This window comes from Chiloscyllium punctatum, chromosome 39, assembly GCF_047496795.1.
Source record: "Chiloscyllium punctatum isolate Juve2018m chromosome 39, sChiPun1.3, whole genome shotgun sequence".
In the NCBI taxonomy this organism is placed as follows: domain Eukaryota; kingdom Metazoa; phylum Chordata; class Chondrichthyes; order Orectolobiformes; family Hemiscylliidae; genus Chiloscyllium; species Chiloscyllium punctatum.
Window position 1 is genome coordinate 62,665,584 of NC_092777.1, and position 21,030 is coordinate 62,686,613.

At 46.3% G+C, this 21,030-nt stretch overlaps 1 protein-coding gene across 6 annotated transcripts in view; it reads left to right on the forward strand.

Moving 5' to 3' along the window:
• rhbdl3 (rhomboid, veinlet-like 3 (Drosophila)) overlaps positions 1–21,030 on the forward strand; it is a 65,589-nt gene that overhangs the window by 20,064 nt on the left and 24,495 nt on the right. Inside the window, exon 3 of one of the 6 annotated variants that reach the window (XM_072558920.1) lies at positions 11,625–11,719. The exons of the other annotated variants lie outside the window; for them this stretch is intronic. The gene's annotated coding sequence lies outside the window, so the exon portion shown is untranslated. The remainder of the gene's footprint in view (positions 1–11,624; positions 11,720–21,030) is intronic. 6 annotated transcript variants of the gene reach the window in all.

Sequence of the window (21,030 nt, forward strand, 5' to 3'; positions counted from 1 at the left end):
CTTAGATCTGCATGCAGCAGCTCACGAGGAGTCGACCATATCCGGCACCATCTTGAGAAACAAGTTCTTATAAACTCCAGTGGGGTAGAGTCTGAACCTGTTCAGAAAACAATCCCTCCACACCAGGGATCATCTTTGTGAACCTTCTCTGAACTGCCTCCAATGAAATTATATCTTTCTTTCAGTTAGGAGTTTAAAAACTGCTCTCAATACTCCAGGTTTGGTCTCACCAGCACCTTGTACATTTGCAGTAAGACTTCCCAACTCTTATACTGTAACCCGCTTGAAATAAGGGCCAACATTCCATGAGCCTTCCTGACTACCTGCTGCAGCTGGGTGCTAACTTTTTTCCATTTCATGTACAAGTGCCCACGTACAAGGTGAATCTGTGGCAACCATTGCTGCAAATGGCCGTTGAGGCGAAGTCATTGAGTACATTTAAGGCAGAGATAGATAGTTTCTTGATTCCTAAGGGCGTCTGGTGTTACAGGGAGAAGGCAGGAGAATGGGTCCGATAAACCTATCCATCGTGATCAAATGCCAGAACAGACTCAGTCGGCTGAATAGCCTTATTCTGCTCCAGGGAGTCTTCCACAGCCATCAAAGTTTCACGTGCATTTCCACTAATATCATTTATTGTATCCGTTGCTCCAGACGCGGTCTCCATCACATTGGAGAGACTGGACGCCTTCTCACAGAGCGCTTCAGGGAACATCTCTGGGACACCCGCACCAATCAACCCCACCGCCCCTTGGCTGAACATTTCAGCACCCCCTCCCACTCTGCTGAGGACATGCAGGTCCTGGGCCTCCTCTACCGCCACTCCCTCACCACCCGACGCCTAGAGGAAGAACGCCTCATCTTCCGCCTCGGAACCCTTCAACCCCAGGGCATCAATGTGGACTTCACCAGTTTCTTCATTTTCCCTCCTCCCACCCTACCCCAGTTCCAACCTTCCAGCTCAGCACCATCCTCATGACCTGTCCTACCTGTCAATCTTCCTTCCCATCGATCTGCTCCACCCTCCCATCTGACCTATCACCTTTACCCTTTCCTCCATCCACCTATTGCACTCCCAGCTACCTTCCCCCAGCCCCATCCCCAAGGCTTCCAGCCTCATTCCTGATGAAGGGCTCCTGCCCAAATGTCGATTTTCCTGCTCCTCAGATGCTGCCTGACCTGCTGTGCTTTTCCAGCACCGCTCTAATCTTGACTCTAACCTCCAGCATCTGCAGTCCTCACTTTCATCCAGTGTGATATGGTCTAAAGTACCCCTTTCTGCAGTTTTTCTTCAGTTAAGTAATCGTCTACTTTCATTCTCCATTCCAAAATGAACGCTTTCACATTTTCCCACGTTATGTTCCATTTGTGAACTTTTTTCCCATTTACGTAAGCTATCAATATCTCGCTGTTAACTGTTCGTATCCATCTCGCAGCCTGCCTTTCCATCTATTTTTGTGTTGTCGACAGATTTGGCTACAGACTATCCAAGTTATCAGTGTGTGTCATAAATTGCAGTCCCAGCACTAATCCCTGTTTCCTGATCTCCCTTCCAAGACTCCAGCTAATTCCCTGTTGAAAGTTACTGCCTAGCCTGTTTCTAGCATGATCTTAGACAGTGCGTTCCAGCTCCTAGCAAATCACTCTCTAAACATGGTTCCCTCTACCACCTCTGGCTCTTTTACCCATCACCTTCTATCTGTGCCCTTTGGTTAACAAACACTCCAACTGAGGTGAAAAAAAACCCCCAAAAGAACTGCAGATTCTGCAAGTTAAAACAAATATAGACATTGCTGGAGAAACTCAGCAGATCTGGCAGCATCTGTGGATAGTTAACGTTTTCGGTCCAGTGACCCTTCTTCAGGACTGATTGTAGCTGGGAAAAAGTTTGTATATGTGCTGAAGATGGGGTGGAGGGAAATGGGAGGAGTAAATGATGTGGAGATGGAGCCCAGAGAAAGAGAGAGAACAGCATTTGGACAGACAAAGGAATGAGTAGAGGTCAGAGTCAAGACTGGGGTGCTGAAGAAGCACAGCAGGTCACGCAGCATCCAAGGAGCAAGAGAATTGATGTTTCGGGCATAAGCCCTTCATCAGGAATGAGGCTTGTGGCCTGGGGAGGCTAAGAGATAAATGGGAGGGAGGGGTAAGGTAGCTGAGAATGTGATAGGTAGATGGAGGTAAGGGAGAAGGTGATAGGTCGGAGGTGGGGGGGGGGAGTGGATAGATGAGAAAGATGATGGACAGGTCAAGAGGGCAGTGCTCAGTTGGAGGCTTGGGACTGGGCTAATGTGGGGGAAGGGGAAATGATGAAATTGGTGAAATCCACATTGATCCCGTGCGGTTGCAGGGTCCCAGGCGAAAGATGAGACGTTCTTCCTCCAAGTGTCGGGTGGTAAGGGTTTGGCGATGGAGGAGGCCCAGAACCTGACTGTCCTTGTTGGAGTGGGAGGGGGAGTTGAAGTGTACAGCCACAGGGCGGTGAGGTTGGTTGGTGTGGGTGTCCCAGAGATGTTCTCTGAAACGATCCGCCAGTTAGCGTCCTGTCTCCCTGATGTAAAGGAGACTACGTTGGGTACAACGGATGCAGTAGATAATATTGGTGGAAGTACAGGTAAATTTCTGTTGGATGTGGAAGGCTCCTTTGGGGCCTTGGATGGAGGTGAGGAGAGTGGTGTGGGCACAGGTTTTGCACTTCCTGCGGTGGCAGGGGAAGGCGCCAGGAGTAGGGTATTGAGTGGTGGGGCGCATGGATCTAACAAGGGAGTCGCGGAGGGAATGGTCTCTGCAGAACTCTGATAGGAGTGGGGAGGGAAATATATCTCTGGTGGTGGGATCCATTTGTAAGTGGCGGAGGATGATGTGATGTATACAGAGGTTGGCGGGGTAGAAGATGAGGACTGGGAGTTCTATCCTTTTTGTTTTGGGAAGGGTGGGGTTCAAGAGTGGAGGTGCAGGTAGTGGAGGAGATGCACTGGAGGGCACCGTCGACCACATGGGAAGGGAAATTGTGATCATTGAAAAAGGAGGCCGTCTGGGAACAGATGCAGCAGAGGAGGAGGAATTGCGAAAAATTTATGCTATCTTTACAGGAGGTAGGGTGGGAGGAGGTGTAGTCTAGGTAGCTGTGGGAGTCTGTGGGTTTGTAGCTGATGTCTGTGGTTAGTCAGTCGCTGGGGATGGAGATGGAGAGGTCCAGGAAGGGGAGGGAGGTGCCCGATATGGTCCAGGTGAATTAGAGGTCAGGGTGAAAAGTGTTAGTGAAGTTGATGAACTGTTCAACCTCCTCATGGGAAAACAAGGTAGTGCTGATATTGTTAATTGATGTCGCGCAGGAACAGGTGAGGGGTGGTGCCAATGTAACTGCGAAAGATAGACTGTTCCACATACAGTCTATGAAGAGGCAGGCATAGCTGGGCCCATGTGGGTGCCCATAGCTACCCCTTTGGTTTGGAGGATGTGGGAGGATTGGAAGGAGAAGTTGTTAAGGGTGAGGACCAGTTCAGCCAGGCAGATGAGGGTGTAAGCGGAAGACTACTGGTCGGGACGGCATAAGAGGAGGAAACAGTGTCAAGATATGCAGAGATCAGTTCACTGGGACAGGCGCAGGCTGAGACAATGTGTCAACAGGGAAAGTGAGGTTTGTGAATCTTTGGTTGGAGGTAAAATTGGGCAGTGTGGGGTTCACGGACAATAATGGGAGATCCCCAGAGGTGATGAGGTTGTGGATGGTCTGGGAGATGATGGTTTGGTGGTGGGAGGTGAGGTCATAGTCAAGGGGGCAGTAGGAGGAGGTGTCTGTGAGTTGGTGCCTAGCTTCAGCGGTGTAGAGGTTGGTGTGCCAAACTACCACTGCGCCCCCCCCCCCCCTCCCCCCCCCCTCCCCCCCCCCCCCCCTTGTCTGCTGGTTTGATGGTGATGTTGGGGTTGCAGCAGAGGGAGTATTACCTCTGCTTTCATCTACCTATCTTCCCCAGCCTCACCACCCCCTCCCATTTATCTCTCAGCACCTACCCCCCCACCCCCCCCCTCACCCCCAGCCCACAAGCCTCATTCCTGATGAAGGACTTATGCTTGAAACGGTGATTCTCCTGCTCCTCAGATACTGCCTGACCTGCTGTGCTTTTCCAGCACCACACTCTCGACTCTGATCTCCAGCTTCTGCAATCCACACTTTCTCCTGGGGTAGAGGTCATTCTGAAAGAATCAACAGCAGCTAATGGGGACCAGTAATAGCTGACTATGAATTGGTTATGATAGCAGTCCATGTGACGACGAGGTCTGGTGTGTGGGAGTTGGGGTAAGGACATGGCAGAAGGTGTTCAGGCCATAGTTCCCAAGCGGAAAATGAGGTGTTGTTCTTCCAGCTTGGTGCTGAGCTTCGTTGGAGCACTGCAGCAAGCCTGAGGCAGAGATGTTGGCCAGGGAACAGGGTGGGGTGGGGAAGTAGCAGGCAACTGGAAGCTCAGGGTCTCTTTTGCAGGCAGAGCATAGGTGTTCCCCAAAGTGACCACCCAGTCTGCGATTTGTCTCCCCATGTAGAGGAGACCATGTTGTGAGCAGTGAATGCAGTACACTAGATTGTGTGAACTGCAGGTAAAGTGTTGTTTCACCTGGAAGATGTGTTTGGGCCCTTGGATACTGAGGAGGGAGGAAGAAAATGAGCAGCTGCCCTTTGATTATAAAAAGGGAAAGTGCCGTGGGGCTGTGGGGGGTGGGGTGTGGAGGACAAGTGGACCATGGTGTCCTGGAGGGAACAATCCTTTTGGAATGTGGACAAGAGAGGGGAGGGGAGTATGTGTCTGTTAGTAGCATCCCACTGGAAGTGGCAGGAATGATTGGATGTGGATTCTGATGGGATGGTAAGTGAGGACAAGGGGGTCCCTATTTCTGTTGTGATAGAGAAGAGAAGGGAGGAGTGCCAAAGTACAGGAGAACAGTTGAACACCACTGAGGGACCTTTCAACTGGGGAATCCTCAGTCGAGGAAGGTGGACATTTTGGAGGCCGTCTTGTAGAAACTGGCATCATCGGAACAGACACAATGGAGAGGCAGGAACTGGGAGGATGGAATAGTCTTTACAGGAAGCAGGGTTGGAGGATACACAGTCTAAGTAACTGTGGGAGACTATGGCTGGCCTATCCCGAGAAATGGAAACAGAGATATTGAAAAAGGGATGGGAGGAATCAGAGATGGACCCGGTGAAGGTTGGGGGGGAGTGGAAATTGGAGGTGAAATTGGTCAGTTTTTCCTATTCTGGATGAGAGAAGGATGGAGCACTGATGATGTCACTGATGTATTAGAGAAAGATTTGTGGGTGGGGGCCGGAACAGGACTGGAACTAGGAATGTTCCATGTACCACAGAAAGAGGCAAGCCTAACCAGGGCCCATGTGACCTGAAGAAAGTGAGAAGAGTCAAGAGAGAAATTGTTCAGATGAGGAAGAGCTGGCCAGGCAAAGGGGGTGGTAGAGGATGGGGGCATTTCAGGCCTTTTTATCCAGGAGGAAGTGAAAGGCCTTGAGACCATCCTGATACGGGATGGGTGACTGAAAGGATTGCACGACCATGGCCAGAGGAGGCAGCTGGAGTCCACAAACTGGACATTCAGAAACTGACAGAAAGCATCAGAAGAATAGTGGATCTAAGTAGGAAGGGACTGGACAAGGGAAGAAAAAAAAATCAAGTTAAGATATGAAGAAATGAGTTCTGTGGGACAGGAGAAGGCAGAAACAGTGGGTCTGCACAAGCAAATCCTGTTTGTAGATTTTGGGAAGGAAGTCGAATTGAGCTGTGCAGGGCTGGGGGCATATGAATTTGGAGGAAGTGGTGGGAGATGACCAGATGAAATGGGATTAGTGACCGTTATGGACATGGTAGCCTGGTGTTCCATGGTGGAGTCACAGCCCAGTAGGAGGTAGGAGGAGGTATCTCAGAACAGGTACTTAGCCTCCATGGAATCAGAGAACCCCTATGGTATGAAAGCAGGCCATTCAGCCCATCATGCCCATTATGGCCCTCTGAAAAGCATGCCACCCAGACTGACCCCCCCCCAATCCCATTAACCCTGCATTTTCCATGACTACTGCACCTAGCCTACACATCCCTAAACACTATGGGCAATTTAGCATGGCCAATCCACCTAACTTGCACATCTTTGGACTACGGAAGGAAACCAGAGCACACGGAGGAAACTCACAGACACACAAGGAGAACTTGCAAACTGCACACAGATAGTTGCCCAAGGATGGACTTGAAGCTGAGTCCCCAACACTTTGAAGCAGCAGTGCTAACCATTAAGTCACCGTGCTGCAATGTAACACAATGTAATGTTAATACAATGTTAACACAAAAACGAGCTGAAAGGAGGAAATTTATGAAATTGCCGAAAAAAAATCTAAGCCTGAGGGCCAGGGAGTTTTAGAATTCAACAAGGGAAAAGGACAGAATAAGATGTGAATGGTAACTCACAAGAAACATAAAAACAGATTATAAAAGCTTCTACAGGTTTATTTTAAAAAGGTTGGTAAAGACAAAAGATTAGAGTGGTCAATTTTCCTGGACCTCGGTTGCTGCCTAACCTGCTGTGTTTTTCCTGCACCACTCTAACCTAGACTCTAATCTCCAGCATCTGCAGTCCTCACTTCCAAAAAGATAAAAGTGGGTCCAATTCAGGAGGGCTAGGCAAACATTTAACAGGAAATAGAGAAGCTTTGTAAATATTTTGTGCTTGTCTTCACAGAAGAGACATAGGAGATCTTCCTGAATAACTGAGATCCAACATTCTAGTGGGAGTGTGAAAGTTGAAGAAATTAGTGTGCGAAATCAAGTGCACTGAAAGTTGAAAAATCCCCAGGACCTGATGACCTTCAAAGGGACGGCTGCTGAGACAGTGGCTGCATTATCTTTCAAAACTCTATGAATTCTGAAGTCACATGATACCAGGCAAAAGGCCAACAGGTTTATTCAAAATCACAAGGCTTCGGAGAGTAGCCCCTTCCTCAGGTGATGTTATTTGGTGTCATATGACTTGTGACATTGTCCACCCCAGTCCAACAGGCACCTCCCATCGTAACTTCTATTAGTTCTGCAATAGTTCCTGCAGATTGGACAGTTGCAAATGTGACCCCAGTGCTTAAGAAAGGAGGGAGAAAGACAATAGGGAACTACAGTACTGTTAGCTTGGCAACTGTAGTAGGGAAAATACAAGAGGTAAAAACAAGGACTGCAGATTCTGGAAACCAGATTCTCGATTAGAGAAGTGCTGGAGAAGCACAGCAGTTCAGGCAGCATCCGAGGAGCAGGAAAATCGATGTTTCGGGCAAAAGCCCTTCATGAGCTCTATTCCTGAGGATGCTGCATGAACTGCTGTGCTTTTCCAGCATCACTCTAATCTAGAATCGGGAAAATACAAGAATCTATTACAAAGTTTTCTTTTCACAACAACATTCAGGACTCGATGATTGGACACTTAGGTCACACCAGTAATGAACTAACTGCAAAGATTTAAAGAGACGACAAGCTGTTAACATTTGGTTGCAGCCATTACTGACGTGGAGCTCACAACCTCAGGAGTTTGGGTGGGAGCCCACTGGGATAGTAATGTAACATTAAACTGTGCAACAGTGGGAGTGGTGTGTAATATAACAATGCGCTATGTCACAGTAACCATCTCTTCATCCTCAGCAACAGTTAGAGATTAACACCTAGCTAACACCGGATTAATCCTTTACCTGAATGTGCTGGCTTTGTGAGATTGTTCAAGTGTGTGGTACAATTAATAATAAACAGTCAAACAGATTCTAGAGCTCAGGATAATTAGGCAGGGGCTCCTAGTTGGTTCCTTTTTAAGGAATTAACAATTTTTTAATCCTGTTTCACAGACACTGCTGTCTGGCCCCATATTACCTAGCGACTCCATGCCTCATACTGCATTTAACTGTCACCATAGTAATAATACGCTGGGCACCAAAAATGAAGAGGAGAGACAAAATTAGTCAACGGGGTTTGTGGACAGGAGTGGGCTTTGATTCCACCTCACCCAGATGGCAATGAATGGGTTATTGTTTCTGTCTCTGGTTCCACTTCATCTTTTAATGTATCCAATTACAATGAAACTCAACCCACAAATCGTTAAGCCAATCAATAGTTGATCCAGGAATCTACATCCTTTCATCTGCTCTCTCTCCTCCCCAACAACTTGCAATGACTTTCTCCCCATTGACTCCCCCATCAACCCTTTCCTCAATGAGCCCACTTTGAGTGCCCACAGTGCAAGCTACAAAGAGGTGGCAGCCAGCTGGCCAGGGTTTACGTGGTGATTGTTATCCTTGTCAATCCCAACTCTTGTGTTTATTATCGGTGAACAATTTACTGAGGATTATAGATTGATGCAGCTGCAGCCACAAGTTAAATCGATGGACTGTAACTTTGAGTAGATGAAGTTTAATAAATCTGGTGATGACCATGATTTGTATTTTTAATTATGAGATTAAATATACCCTGTTGCAGTTGTCTTCCAGTGTCTGGCCTGCTGGATGTATGTTTAGTGTGTTATATGAGAACAGTAATAGTTTATTCATTTTTTTTTGTATAAAGACCCTGCTGGCAAGACCATATTTATTGCCTGAATCTAGTTGCTCTTGAGAAAGTGCTGCTGAGTTACCTTCTTGAACTACTGCAGTCTGAGTGCTATAGCTGGACCTACAATGCTGGGAGGTGCAGAGATAGTTCCAGGATTTTGACCCAGTGACAGTGAAGGAAATGGTGATATATTTCCAAGGCAGGATGGTGAGTGGCTTGAAGGACAACTTGCTGAGGATGGTATTAATACCTATGCGCTGGCCTTTTCCTTCAGGGCAGAGGTCACTGGTTTGGAGAGTGCATACTAAGGAGACTTCACTAAAATCTGCAGTATGTCTTGTAGATAGTACACACTGCTATTACTGAGCATTGGTGGTGGAGTGACTGGATGTTTGTGGATGTGGTGCCAATCAAGTGGGTTGCGTTGTCCTGGATGGTGTTGAGTTTCTTGAGTGTTGTTGGAGCTGCACCCATCCAGGCAAGTGGGGAGTATTCCATTACACTCCTGACTTGTGCCTTGTAGATGGTGGACAGGCTTTGGGGGAGTCAGGAGGATTCCTTGCCTCTGATCTGCTGTTGTAGCCACAGAGGTATCTCTTGTCTTTCAGTCTGTGCTTGAATCACTGTGTCTTTGGTGTTTTGATGTAACAACATTGGACAGCCAAAGGTAAAACCGCAATTTGTAAGAATATTTGTGGCTTGAAAGACTGAATCCACCTCCAGTCTACAGTATGTAACTATTAGAAGTTAAATGTTCCTGAACCCCTCTATCAGATTCTAGTCTTTAGCTCATGCCCAATTATCTGTTATTCTAGATATTACCATCCCAATCACCCACGAATCCCCTCGATCACGTTTCATCCTGTAACTCATTTTGGGTCACTCCTCCTGTTGAGAGAAACAAGTTTACAATGAGTGAATTGGGAGGGGATGTCGGTACTGAAGGGGTTAAGGCTAGTCCAGGCTCAAGGACAGTGTATGAGATGATGATAGCAACATTTGATAGTTTCTGACTCCCTGTGAAAGGAACCTCATGAACCCCTGACTCCCCCTTTACTGTTTTTATCTAGCCCCCCTTTACCGTATTTATCTAACCCCCCCTTTACCGTTTTTATCTAACTTCCCTTTACCATATTTATCTAACTCCCCTTTACCGTATTTATCTAATTCCCCTTTACTGTATTTATCTAGCCCCCCTTTACCGTATTTATCTAACCCCCCTTTACCGTATTTATCTAACTCCCCCTTTACCATATTTATCTAACTCCCCCTTTACTGTATTTATCTAACTCCCCCTTTACCGTATTTATCTAACTCCCCCTTTACCGTACTTATCTAGCCCCCCTTTACCGTATTTATCTAACTGCCCCTTAACCGTATTTATCTAACTCCCCCTTTACCATATTTATCTAACTCCCCGTTTACCGTATTTATCAAACTCCCCCTTTACCGTATTTATCTAACTTCCCTTTACTGTATTTATCTAGCCCCCCCTTACCGTATTTATCTAACCCCCCTTTACCATATTTATCTAACTCCCCCTTTATCGTTTTTATCTAACGCCCCTTTACCGTATTTATCTAACTCCCCCTTTACCATATTTATCTAACTCCCCCTTTACTGTATTTATCTAGCCCCCCTTTACCGTATTTATCTAACTCCCCCTTTACCGTATTTATCTAACTCCCCCTTTACTGTATTTATCTAGCCCCCCTTTACCGTATTTATCAAACTCCCCCTTTACCGTATTTATCTAACTCCCCCTTTACTGTATTTATCTAGCCCCCCTTTACCGTATTTATCAAACTCCCCCTTTACCGTATTTATCTAACCCCCCCTTTACCGTATTTATCTAACTTCCCTTTTTGGAAGTTCCTGTTGTATCTGCATCCACTGCCTTTCTGGGTAGTGCATTCCGATCACAACTTGCTCTCTCGACAGTGCTGGGAAAATGGGTCAAGCGTTGCCAAGGGTCTGCAGCAGCCAGACAAACAGTCCATCTCAGTCTGGGGGGAGGGGAGAGACTAGAAGAGCAAGGACGGGAAAGGGTCACTAATTGTGCCCCAGAAATTGGAAAGTGACAGGAGGCTGAGATTGGTCTGTCCAATGAAGACCCAAATCCAATGATGAAAAGTCACAGATGGTTTTAACAAATCAGTCAAATGAAATGTTTAAGAGAAAACTTGGATGTGGAAAGTGAATGCACTATCACCACGTTTGCAGATGACGCAAAAATGGTTGGGATGGCAAGTGATGCAGGTGACAAAGAGTCTGTAGAGGAATATGGACAGGTTAAGTGAGTGGGCAAAAACTTGGCAGAAGGAGGAGAATGTGGGGAAATGTGAGGTTAAGCACTTTGGCAGGACGACGAGAGGGGATGAATATTATTTATGTGAAGAAAGACTGCAGAAACCTGCACCACACAGGGTCTTGGGGTCCTGGTGCCAAATCACAAAAAGCATCAAGTTCAGCAGGTAATAAGGAATGCAAATGGAATCAAAATCAGAAATTGCTAGGTAAACAAAGTAGTTGAATGTTGAATATGAGATTGGACAGTGGTTGCCAGGAAGGAGATTATACAATGTTTGTGGTAGAATTGAGATGCTGAAGTAGGTGGGTTGCCAATTCTGATTGGATGCTGCATCACCTGATACCCTGTTTCCAACAGCCCCTCCCTGTTGAACAGCTCTTTCATCCTCACCCTTTTAGTCTTCTGTTGATCAGTTTGAAAGCTACAATTTGCTACGGCCTAGAATCAAACCCAGGTCAATTGCTTGGAAGGGAGGCCATGATTTGGAGATGCTGGTGTTGGACTGGGGTGTACAAAGTTAAAAATCCACAACACCAGGTTATAGTCCAACAGGTTTAATTGGAAGTACACTAGCTTTCGGTGTTGGTGTGATTTTTAACTTGGAAGGGAGGTATCCTCTCCACTATTGCGCCATCACAGTACCACCCTCCCCTTTTTATAACTGAGAAACAAACACCAACAATTAGTAACCACACGGTTTCCCTTTAAATGCCATTAATTATTCTTTACAGGGCGTTGTTTGCAAACATTGTCTTGAAGAGGAGCGGCTTAATTCTGGAAACTCTAAGGAGATAGGGAAGAATTGCCGAGCCTGCTCCCTGGCCAGGTCTGTCTCCACGATTTGGGGATCGCATTTTGAAGGAGCAGTCCCCTATCGCCAGCTGGCGTCAAGTGATGTTTCCAGCCAATCCCTGAGCCCCTCCCTGTTGCCCATGGTGATGTTGTAACCCATAGTTTTATGATGGAGCAAGTCAGATCAAAGTGTCACCAGGAGGTCCCAGGCTAACCTTACACAGGCTGTGTCATAGGCCCAGGCTCTGGATAATCAGAGGCAGACAATGATCAGCAGAAAATGATTAGCATTTGAATGAGTTCCAAAAAAAATCAAATCCTCAAGCATCTGCTGAGCTGGGAACAGCTCCTCCCTTTTCCACAAAATAAACAAAAAAAAATACAAGATTCAGATGTGGTCATCTCCCCCAGTATCGCCTTGGTCAGTTTTGAGTCTGATAACCATTCCAACACTCTCTGGCCACCCTCCCTGAGGTTTTAAGATAATCTTAAAATTCTTAATTTGAAGCAATCAACCTTGTTTACCAATTTCACTAGGGTCTCAAACTCAACTCTATAATCTATTCCAACCCCACAACTCAATGAGATCACAATGCTCCTCCAGTTCTGGTCCTTTGTATATTTCTGATATTAGTCATTACATTGCTGGTGATTTCAACTTTCTAATGCTCTGGAATTCCCTCTTTAGACCTCTCCAAATCCCTCCCCTCTTTAAGACTTTCCTTAAAAACAACTTTTACAATACTTGCAAATCTTAACAGCTCCTTTTTAAGTGATTCAAGTCAATTTATTGTTTTATTTGATAATGCTGTTGTGAAGGCCTTTGGGGTATTTCACCACATTTTAGGTTCTATATCAATGCAAGTTCATTGTTGTAGGGTCGATTTGAGCTGTAAGAGGCTGGAGGGTCTGAGGTTGACTTGGATCTTGCTTGAGTACTGGCTGTTCATTCAATCCTTCTTCCATTCTGGAGGCCATTCAGGAGAATGGGATCCTAGCCCAGACATACCAGTCATTGGGGAAGGGCACATTTGGCCTGGGCTGAATCTACTGCCCAAGCTCAACCAGTTGGGCCAGAGCCTGCACAGGGAGCCTGGGAAATGGGTTGCAGCTGCCCACAGTACAGTTTCAACAACAATAAAGATCATCCCTGGAATGTCTCAAAGTGCTTTACATCCAATGAAAAATTTTTGAAGTGCACTCAATGTTGCACTGTAAGAAGCTTAGCAGTGAATACGTGCACACAGCAAAGTCCCGCTAATGTGACATTGGCTGAGGGGTAAATGTTACCCAGAACTTGTCAAAAGGGGCAAGTCCACCCTTCTCCATTGAAAATGATTCCCAGGATCTTTATATCCATCTGAGCTAACAGACAAGATCCGAGTTTAATCTTTCTCATGAGGGACAACACCTCTGACAGTGCAGCATTCCTTCAGCACTGTACTGGGGCATCAGCCCGGCTGCTGTGTTCTTTTCTTCCAAGGGGGAGGATGCTCCAAACTGGGGCATGGCCAGTGGTAAAAGGAACTGCTATCTTTAATGTGGAGAAAACTTCCCGAAGGGTTTTGCATGATGACTAATGGAGAGCGCGAGATGGAGCTGGGCGTTGGAGTCACAGAGTTTAACAGATTTCCACTGTTTGGTTATTTGCATCATTATCATGGTGAGAGTAACAAGGTGATGGGCTCAACATGATTTATGTCATCTCCTTGTGCTCTTGTAAGCTAATGACAGTCGGCAGTTCTCCCTATTCAGTGAGAGACCAGTGGTGTGTGAGAATATAGCCCAGCATGAACACAACATCCTTAAGTCACCTCACTGTCCCACAACCACAAATTGCCTCAGTCCAGCCCAGAATCAGAGAGGATATTGTTGTACAGATTTCTCTGTTGTTTCTTAGGTGCTAGATCCCAGCACTTAGCTCTCATCAGCCTCCAATGTAAAGCCCTGCAAGTTAACTTACACCAGATCACTCTTCACTCCTCTGCAGTTAGATTAGATTAGATTACTTACAGTGTGGAAACAGGCTCTTCGGCCCAACAAGTCCACACCGCCCCGCCGAGGCGTAACCCACCCATACCCCTACATCTACATCTAGATCTACATCTACCTCTTACCTAACACTACGGGCAATTTAGCATGGCCAATTCACCTGGCCTGCACATCTTTGGACTGTGGGAGGAAACCGGAGCACCCGGAGGAAACCCACGCACACACAGGGAGAATGTGCAAACTCCACACAGACAGTCGCCTGAGGCGGGAATTGAACCCGGGTCTCCGGCGCTGTGAGGCAGCAGTGCTAACCACTGTGCCACCGTGCCGCAGTTATTAACAGATTACCAAAACTAACTCATAAAAATATGGAGCTGGGAGACGGTATGGATCCCAGACTGTGGCACCCCTTCAGACCCAGGTACAGCTGCCTCCAGCCTCCCTCCTGTCACACTGGTAGCATTTCCTCCCTAAACCTTACAAACCCTCTCTGCTGCCCTCTCGCCGTGACCTCACAGAAAAGGAATGAAAACTGAATCTGTGGGAAATAAAAGGGATCAGCTCTCTTTCATAGGCCAGACGGTGTTTGAGAGAATTCACAGGGTGATTTAACTAACCCCTCTGACTGTATGTCGAATAAACCAACTGTACCTGAAAGGGCCAACAGGGTCTCTCAATGAGCCCAGCTTTTCAAGTTAAACAAACAGAGACTCAGTCTGAGATGGCACAGAAGAAACTTGTTGCGAATAGAGGAGCTGTCAATCCCCTGAATTAGGCATTCAATTGTGTTGATCAGGCATCAAAGGGACACAGCAGAGTGTTTGGCAAAATAATCCCTGCTCCTGGTGTGTAGGGCGCAGCTGCTGTTTCACTGTCATCAACATGTCAGAGGAGTCAGTTAGTGGCTGTCTGAGAGGTTAACTCTTTGTTTACCAGCAATGATGTCAGGATGAACAAGGGAACCGACATCCTCCTCCAAGAACAAAGGGGAGGTGACAAGGGAACAGAATGTACTCTGGAGGGGGGAGTTTGAGATCACAAAGAGTCTGCACAGGGATAAAGAAGGTTAAGTGAATGGGCAAAAACTTGGCAAATGAAATTTAACGTGGGGAAATATGAGGTTATGCACTTTGACAAGAAGAATAGAGGAACTGAATATTAGTTACTGTAAATGGGGGGAGACTGCAAAAAAACTGCAGCACAGAGAGATTTGGGGGCCCGTTAGTATTAATCACAAAATGTCAGCATCCAAGTTCAAAGGGTAACAGGGAAGGCAAATAGAATGTTGGCCTTTTCTTCAAAGGGATTGGAGTATAAAAATAAGGAGGTTTTTTTCTGAAACTATACAAGGGACTAGTCTGACTACAGGTGGAATACAGTGGTGATCCCTTTAGGTAAGGAAAGATATCCTGATATTAGAGGCAGTCCTGATGACTAGGTTGATCCCAGGATGGAGAAATGTTCTTATGGGGAGAGGTTGAGAGGTTTGTATACACTGGTGTTTAGAATGAGAGACAACCTTTTTGAAATATACAAGATTCTTAGAGAGGGTTTGATAGGGTAAGTTTGGAGAGATTGGTTCCCCTTGTGAGATTATCCAGGAGCAGGTGGCATCATCTCAGAGGAAAGGGTTGCCATTAAGGTCAGAGATGAGGAAGGATTTCCTCTGTCAGAGAATAGTAGTCTGTGGAATTCTTTACATTGTGCACTGTTCAGAGGCTAAGATAGATAGGTTTCTAATCATTAAGGAAATGAAGGATTATTGGGATAAGGCTGGAAAGTGGAGTTGAGAATGATCAGGTCAATCATGATCTTGTTGAATGTCAGTGCAGACTCAGTGGACCAAGGGCCTACTCCTTCTCCATTGTTTTATACCGTCTTATAGTGAGTTTGCCTGTGAATCGGGTGTGTGTGTGTATGTCTGTGTGTGTGTGTTTGTGTGTATGTCTGTATGTGTGTGTGTGTGTGTATGTGTGTGTGTGTGTGTGTCTGTGTGTGTGTGTGTATGTCTGTGTGTTTGTGTGTGTGTATATGTCTGTGTGTGTGTGTGTCTGTGTGTGTGTATGTCTGTGTGTTTGTGTGTGTGTGTATGTCTGTGTGTGTATGTCTGTGTGTGTATGTCTGTGTGTGTGTATGTCTGTGTGTTTGTGTGTGTGTGTATGTCTGTGTGTGTATGTCTGTGTGTGTATGTGTGTGTCTGTGTGTGTGTGTGTGTCTGTGTATGTGTGTGTATGTCTGTGTGTATGTGTGTGTATGTCTGTGTGTGTGTGTGTATGTCTGTGTGTGTGTGCGTGTGTATGTCTGTGTGTTTGTGTGTGTGTATGTGTGTATGTCTGTGTGTGTATGTCTGTGTGTGTGTATGTCTGTGTGTTTGTGTGTGTGTATGTCTGTGTGTGTGTATGTGTGTGTCTGTGTGTTTGTGTGTGTCTGTGTGTGTCTGTCTGTGTGTGTCTGTGTATGTCTGTGTGTGTATGTCTGTGTATGTGTGCGTGTGTATGTCTGTGTGTTTGTGTGTGTGTATGTGTGTATGTCTGTGTGTGTGTGTGTATGTCTCTGTGTGTGTGTGTATGTCTGTGTGTTTGTGTGTGTGTGTATGTCTGTGTGTGTGTGTCTGTGTGTGTGTGTATGTCTGTGTGTTTGTGTGTGTATATGTCTGTGTGTGTGTGTCTGTGTGTGTGTGTATGTCTGTGTGTTTGTGTGTGTGTGTATCTCTGTGTGTGTGTGTGTGTCTATGTCTGTGTGTGTGTGTCTGTGTGTGTATGTCTGTGTGTTTGTGTGTGTGTGTATATGTCTGTGTGTGTATGTCTGTGTGTGTGTGTCTGTGTGTGTGTGTATGTCTGTGTGTTTGTGTGTGTGTGTATGTCTGTGTGTGTATGTCTGTGTGTGTATGTCTGTGTGTGTGTGTATGTCTGTGTGTTTGTGTGTGTGTGTATGTCTGTGTGTGTATGTGTGTATGTCTGTGTGTGTATGTCTGTGTGTGTGTATGTCTGTGTGTTTGTGTGTGTGTATGTCTGTGTGTGTGTGTATGTGTGTGTCTGTGTGTTTGTGTGTGTCTGTGTGTGTGTGTGTCTGTGTGTGTCTGTGTATGTCTGTGTGTGTGTATGTCTGTGTATGTGTGCGTGTGTATGTCTGTGTGTTTGTGTGTGTGTATGTGTGTATGTCTGTGTGTGTGTGTGTATGTCTCTGTGTGTGTGTGTATGTCTGTGTGTTTGTGTGTGTGTGTATGTCTGTGTGTGTGTGTCTGTGTGTGTGTGTATGTCTGTGTGTTTGTGTGTGTATATGTCTGTGTGTGTGTGTCTGTGTGTGTATGTCTGTGTGTTTGTGTGTGTGTGTATGTCTGTGTGTTTGTGTGTGTGTGTATCTGTGTGTGTGTGTGTGTGTCTATGTCTGTGTGTGTGTGTCTGTGTGTGTATGTCTGTGTGTTTGTGTGTGTGTGTATATGTCTGTGTGTGTATGTCTGTGTGTGTGTCTGTGTGTGTGTGTATGTCTGTGTGTTTGTGTGTGTGTGTATGTCTGTGTGTGTATGTCTGTGTGTGTATGTCTGTGTGTGTGTGTGTATGTCTGTGTGTTTGTGTGTGTGTGTGTGTATGTCTGTGTGTGTATGTCTGTGTGTGTATGTGTGTGTGTGTGTCTGTGTGTGTGTGTATGTCTGTGTGTGTATGTCTGTGTGTGTGTATGTCTGTGTGTTTGTGTGTGTGTGTATGTCTGTGTGTGTGTGTATGTGTGTGTCTGTGTGTTTGTGTGTGTCTGTGTGTGTGTATGTCTGTGTGTGTGTGCGTGTGTATGTCTGTGTGTTTGTGTGTGTATGTCTGTGTGTGTGTGTGTATGTCTGTGTGTGTGTGTGTGTATGTCTGTGTGTGTGTGTGTGTGTATGTCTATGTGTGTGTGTGTGTGTGTGTGTGTGTATGTGTGTGTAGGAGAAAGTGAGGTCCACTACCAAAAATATATTTCCCTCCCCACCCCATCTGCATGCCACAGAGACAATGCCCTTTGTGACTCCCTCATTAGGTCCACATCCCCTACCAACCCACCCCTCATATCCGGCACCTTCCCTTGCTGCTGCAAAAGGTGCTAAACCTCCCCCTCCCCTCTGTCCAAGGCCCTAAAGGACCATCCTGAACAGCCTCCGACCTCATCTACTGCATCCATTACTCTCGATGTGTTGTCTACATTGGGGAGGCAGGACACCAACTTGCAGAACGTTTTAGAGAACATCTCTGGGACTCACGCACTAAACAAGCCCACCTCTCTCGGACCGAACACTTTAACTCCGCCTCCCACTCTGCCAAGGATATGCAAGTCCTGGGCCTCCTCCATCACCAAATCTAAGCCACCTGAAGCCTGGAGAAAGAACACGTCATCTTCCGCCTTGGGACCCTCCAACCACACGGAATCAACATCGACTTCACCAGTTTCCTCATTTCCCCTCCCCCACACCTGATCCCAGATCCAATGCTCCAGCTCAGCACTGCCCTCTTGAACCTCTTCATCTTCCTTCCCACCTATCTGCTCCACCCTCCCCACCAATGTATCGCCATCATCCCCCACCCACCTGCATCCCAGCTACTTTCCCCCAAGCCCCAGTCCCACCTCCCAATTTATCTCACAGTCCCCTTACCCTTCTACATTCCTGATAAAGAGCTTCTGCTCGAAATGTCGACTCTCCTGCTCCTCAGGTGCTGCCTGACCAGCTGTGCTTTTCCAGCACCACACTATTTAACTCTGTATGACAGTGTGTGTCTGTGAACCTATGCTGCATTTGTGTCTGTGTGTGTATGGGTGGGTGTCTGAGTTTGTGTGTGTGTTTCTGTTTCTGTCTGTGAGCTTTTGTGTGTGTGTGTATCTGTGTGTGATACTTGTGTGTGTGTGTGCATATATTTGTGTCTATATGTGAGTGTGTGTCTGTGTGTGTGTAAGTGTTTGTGTTTGTGTGTATACATTTGTGTCTCTGTGTGTTTGTGTTTGTGCATGTGTCTGTGTGAATGTTTGTGTTTGTGTGTGTGTGTCTGTATGTGTGTAAATGTGTGTTTGTGTTTGTGAGTGTGTGTATGTGTGTGTGTCCATATGTGTGTAAGTGTGTGTGAGTGTTTGTGTGTGTCTGTGTGTATGTGGGTGGGTGTGTGTCTGTATGTGTGTAAGTGTGTGTTTGTGTCTGTATGTGTGTGTGTGTTTGTATGTGTGTTTGTCTGTGTGTGTTTGTGTGAGTGTGTGTATGTGTGTAAGTGTGTGTTTGTGTGTGTGTGTATGTCTGTATGTGTGTAAGTGTGTGTTTGTGTGTGTGTTTGTGTGTGTGTGTATGTCTGTATGTGTGTAAGTGTGTGTTTGTGTGTGTGTATGTGTGTGTCTGTATGTGTGTTTGTGTGTGTATGTGTGTGTGTCTGTATGTGTGTAAGTGTGTGTTTGTGTGTGTGTGTATGTATGTGTGTGTCTATGTGTGTATAAGTGTGTGTTTGTGTGCTTGTGAACCAACAGTGTGATATCAGGAAGGACTGTGATGAAGATTTATCTTGAAGGGGTTGAATGGTGTGTTCCCCTGGTTTGGCAATGCTGAGAGCTGCAAGCCCAGTCTGCACTGCTGTTTGTTGGGGGAGTGAGTGAGTGGCCAGTGTTTTGGAGACTGTTTCTCCCTCCCAGACTCCCTCCTGAGTTGGAGCTCTGGCAAAGTAGCATTCAAATGTGGAAATATGAAACAGCACTTTATAAGTTCTAGTGCCAGACTGTTGGCCAGCAGGAGTTGCATTGAAATTGTTTAAAACACCACATTCAGGCTTGGCCTAGAGTCAGCAGGAATTGCAGATTAATCTCCAGGTCACAGATATATAGAACAATTGTGAAATAAATCATAGTGGCATCAATAAATAATGCATTTTTCTGAATAAATTAGAATTTCTACAGTCAGCCCTTTGGCCCAGCAAGTCTACACCAACCCTCCAAAGAGTAACGACCTAGACCCATTCCCCTACATTTTTTGCTGACTAATTCACCTAACCTACACATCTTTGGACTGCGGGAGGAAATCGGAGCAAACCCACGCAAACATGGAGAGAATGTACAAACTCCACAGAAGCTGGAATCAAACCCAGGCTCCTGGCATTGTGAGGTAGTAGTGCTAACCACCAAGCCACTGTGCCACCACAAGTTCTTTGAATACTTTTGATTATTGCTTGTAAAAATTATCGGACTGAAGGGGACAACAAGGCGGTCTTACTGAGAGTGCAGAACCATTCAGCACCTTCCCCTGTCTCTCAGAGCAGGTGGATGGGTGTTTAGGATGGACTGTTGTGACTGCGCTCACCCCTGATGGCCAATGACCAAGAAGAGGCAAAAGGACTTGCATTTATATAGCACTTTTCGCAATCTTCTCAAAGCTTTTCAATATAGGTGCAGTCACTGGCTCTGTCTACATTTGGCACCCAATCCCATGCCTGTAATGCGATGATTTACTTTCAAGGATGTTGCCTGAGGAATAAATACTGTTGGGGTCTTCATAGAGAGGACAGGAGCCTCCTCCTGTCCAAATTGACATCCACCCGAGAGGGCAGACCGAGATTAATATGTCAGTCAATGGATGTGGTGCTGGAAAAGCGCAGCAGGTCAGGCAGCATCTGAGGAGCAGGAGAATCGATGTTTCCAGCCTTGCATCTATTGCCTCTGACTTCCAGCATCTGTCTGGCTTACCTGTCCCCAGGGATTACTCCAACATCCCGATTGGCTGTGTTATCTGCTGGCCTCCACAGAGTTCCTGACCCACTGAACCACAGCTGGGCCACCCTGACCACTGAGTGGGGTCACTGAAATCACAGCTACAAACCAGGGAAAGGTAGAATGTTAAAAAAACACATAAAACAGCAGACAAATAATAGCAAAGTGAGGGCCAGGGCTGGGGGGAGGTGATCGAGAGAAAATCACTGCAGTTGGAATGTAGGAATAGGCCATTTGGCCCCTCTAACCTGCTCCACCATTAATGGGGGCTGATCCACCCTAACCCCATTTTTCCGCCTTTTCCCCATATCCCTACCATCCACAAATCGACCGATCTTTGTCCTAAACACTGAGACTGTTCCCTCTGGCCCAAAGATTCATCACTGTCTGTGCAGAGATTCCTCCTGTCTCAGTCTCAATTGGCTGCCTGTTATTCTTAAACAGCATTGTAGTCAACCTGTTCAGGAATGTTTTACACAGCTCCAGGAATAGATGGGATTTTAACAGAGACCTCCTGGTTCAGAGGTAGGGTAATATCTACTAAGCCACAAGAGCCCCTTGCTTTTATTCTAAACCCCCCTTCCCCAGGAGTAATCTTCCCGCTTGGTTCTGTCCCATTGTGATGTGAAAGATTTCTGCACAGTGTGTTTG